This window comes from Paramisgurnus dabryanus, chromosome 11 (assembly GCF_030506205.2).
Source record: "Paramisgurnus dabryanus chromosome 11, PD_genome_1.1, whole genome shotgun sequence".
In the NCBI taxonomy this organism is placed as follows: Eukaryota; Metazoa; Chordata; class Actinopteri; order Cypriniformes; family Cobitidae; genus Paramisgurnus; species Paramisgurnus dabryanus.
Window position 1 is genome coordinate 26,333,390 of NC_133347.1, and position 4,084 is coordinate 26,337,473.

Below are 4,084 nucleotides of genomic sequence, written 5' to 3' on the forward strand. Positions count from 1 at the left end.
AACTCTAACCTTAAAGGAACAGTATGTAGGATTGTGGCCAAAACTGGTATTGCAATAACAAAACGTGTGGCTAAAACTGGTACTGCAATCACACAACTGGTGGCCAATACACAAAATGACAACATAAACATCAGTTGAGGGCTGCAACTCCACTTTTTAAATGACAATATCCTGACCAGACCACTGTTGTCAGTGATATAAGTATTTGAAATGAAAATGATTTCTTAATGTCTAGTGACATATCAGGGCCATTTTATGATTAATTGATATACATTTCTTACATACTGTTCCTTTAACGCCAGGCGACATATAAAAGAAAATCTGAAAAAATAGTATAAACCAATGTATAAAGTGACATTCTAATGCAAGCACCAAATCTTACCCTAAACCGAAGCGACAATGGTTTAAAAATAGGAAAAAGCAGTTGAGTAACCAATACGTGATAATCACACGAAAACAGGAATTCGTTATACGATCACGAAAAAACACGAAATTTCGTGATAATAGCACGAAAAAAGAATCAAAAAAATACGTGACTATATCACGAAACTTTGTGAGACTGGGTAGGCTGAACACAGATATTTTGTGCAATGTTTGTAATCAAAGCACTATAGCCTTTTTTAGTATTTTCTTCTTACTATGGAAGTCAATGGTGCTCCTGCTTCCTGCTCAATTACAAATATTTTCCTTTGTGTCCAGAAGAAAGAAACTCATACAGGTTTGTAACAACTTGAGGGTTAGTAAATGATTACAGGATTTTTATTTTTGGGTGAACTATTTCAAAAATGGGATTATTTACTGTACTCACCTTCAAGGTCAAGATCAAGCTTTATTAGAATCCCTTTCGGGCAGTTTAGGTACAGGGGTAGTCAAAAACACAACGGACCCATACAATACATTTAAAAACAAACATATTTAAATATAAATAGAATTTCTATTGAACAAAAATGGCAAAAGTCTTTTTTATTTCGTATGATTTTCCAACTTCTGTTTAATGCATTTTTTTGTTTAACAATGATTTCCAGACCAGCAGCTAATAGAACAGGACAGAACGGCTTAATGTAAGATTTATAAAACAATAGGCTTTATGCCCAGCTGCACTACTTCCTGAACTTCAGCACGCTCCTTGTTTCCTGTCTTCCATTATTGGACAAACTGATTAATCCAGGTGTGCCTGACCTCAGTAGTCACAACATCAATAATCAGACACACCTGGATTAATCAGTTTGTCCAATAATGGCAGACATGAAACAAGGAGCTGGCTGTAGTTCAGGAAGTAGTGCAGCTGGGCATAAAGCCTATTCCATCAGAGTTTTGTCTATATTAAATAATTCCAATTTTCTTAAACAATATAGACATTGCTGTCCCTTTATACATAATAACTCTTACATCAAAATATCTGTTATCAATAGTGGTCCCCAGATATAACGGTCCACACATTTATAACCGTTCACCCCTTATAAGGGGGGCCTGAGAGGAATCTAGTTTCTTCTAAAATCAATAGTCATATCATTTGTCTTACATTCAATTGCAGACATGCATTATCACACCATTGCACAAAGTCATCAATCACAGGGTCGTGACACATTTCATTATTTTCCACAAGACTCACAATGACGGTGTTATCAGCAAACTGTAAAAAGAGCCCATTTTCATGTTTGCTTACAGAATCATTTGTATGTAAAATATACAGCAGAGGGGACAAAACACAGCCTTGAGGGGTTCCTGCAGGGGTTCTCAGGGGACATGAAAAACTTCAATTAACTCTCACCATTTGAGTCTGTTAGAAACCTAAAATCCAAGCTACCAAATTAAAATCCAGACCAAAATCAGTGATTAACTTATCAACTAAGATGTAAAGTTAGGAATTAAAAGCAGATGGAAAAATCCACAAACAAAGGGCTTGACATGCGTTTTACTTCCTTCCAAATGCTTAACCCTTGTGTGGTGTTCGTATTTTTGTTACTTAGACGATGCTTGTGGGTCTGGTGGACCCAGAGCATTATTAGTATTTTAAACCAATGCATTCATACAAATTTATGTAATATTGTTTACAGATGTTAACTTTAGCCTTATTGCAAGTAATATAGACAGAATTTATGGTTAATATTGGTCATTTACCACTGGTAGAGGACTATTTATAAACTAAAGTGACATTCGTTTTTGTGGTAATATGAAATAAAAGAAGGAAATTCTATTCTGATCCAGATATTGGGGGGAAAATCATATTTATCTTAAATAAGTATAAATGAAACAAAGTTTTTCATCACTGTTGATGTTTAATTATTTGAACTTTTTGAAATTGTACACATTTGTGTCAGTCTACACAGCACAGGGCCCAAACTGAACAGATGCCGTATCATAAGACATCATCCACACTAAACACATAACCTGTTCATGCCAGCCAACACAACACATAAGAAGCACATTTTTAATGTGTAGCTGTGTTGTGTATGCATTTCTTGCATTTTATACACATATACTGTGTGCATCTGGTCCACACACATTGAAGTACAATGTGTTGCTATTGGCCACAACTTAGAATGATGAAAATACATGGATAATATTTTACTTTCTCTATTATTCACTCTCTCTCTCTCTCTCTCTCTCTCTCTCTCTCTCTCTCTCTCTCTCTCTCACACACACATCTTTGTGGGACATTTGGTCCCCACAACGTGATAAATAGCAGGTACACACACACACACACACCATAGGTTTTGTGGTAAACCCATGGTTTTACAAATGGTAATCAATATACCAAATAACCATGATTACTACTCTTTTACTACAATAAAACTATGGATTTTTTACAATGGTAAAATGTAGAATGGTTCCTGTTAGACAGAAGGTAAAGTGTTTGGGACAGTAGGTACAGACAAATGTTCATGCACGACATATAACATGTTGTATCCTTGCGGCATTACAGCAAAAGCAGAAGGAGAAAACTCTGACATGCATCCATCACATATGTACAGACATATATACAAACACACTCATGCACTCACAGGAGTCCCAGGTAGGAGAAAAACAGAGTGAAGTTACATAGCACATTCAATTTTTACACTTTTATTAACCCCGGGTCCAGTGGACCCGAACACCACATATGTAATATAAATGTGTAGGGGGGGTGTACAGTGTACATTAATTATAAAGTTGTTTATTTTTATGTTCTTCATAGAAAATGAGCCAAGGCCAATGAATCTGAGGTTGAAACAACAATTAATTGCATAATTTTTCTTTCAGTAAACATTCAAAACGGGTCCCACAGACCCGAACACCACACAAGGGTTAAAAACCAAATTTAATAAAGTTCTATAAGCAAACTGGAGGGGTCTAGAAAATGTTTAGTTTAACCAGCAACTCCACCTTTATTAATTTTTCAAAACATTTCTTTATAATATATTTAAGTGCTTTTGAGATCATTAAAGGTTGCTGCTTTTACAGTTTTATGCACAGGGACCACAGTAGCATGTTTCCGCATTTTAGGAACTCTCTGGAGAGCGAGAGACCATTGAAATATCTTACAAAATAGTGGCCCCAATTGCTCAGCACAGCTGTTATAAACCTGTAAAATATTTTTTGTTCTGCTGAACACAAATGAAGATATGTTGACAAATGTTTGTAACCAAACAGATCTGGGGCACCATTGACTTCAATATAATTTTTCAATGGTGCCCCAGATCTGCTTGGTTACAAAGATTTTTCAAAATATCTTCATTTGTGTTCAGCAGAACAAAGAAATGTATACAGGTTTGTAACATTTTGAGGGTGAATAAATCATGACAAAATTTTCATTTTTGGATGAACTATCCCTTAAAGCAGGGGTGTCCAAATTCGGTCCTGGAGGGCCTGGTGTCCCACACCTGCCTGAAAGTTTCTAGTATGCCTAGTAAGACCTTAATTTACTGGATCAGGTGTGTTTGATTAGGGTTGGGGCAAAACTCTGCAGGCCAGCCCTCCAGGAGCAGGATTGGACACCCCTGCCTTAAAGGGAATTTTCATTTTTGCGTGAACTATCCCTTAAAACTCGTGACTAGGGCAGTTGTACACCACCGAAGAAAAAACACAAAGCAGCAGCTTTCGA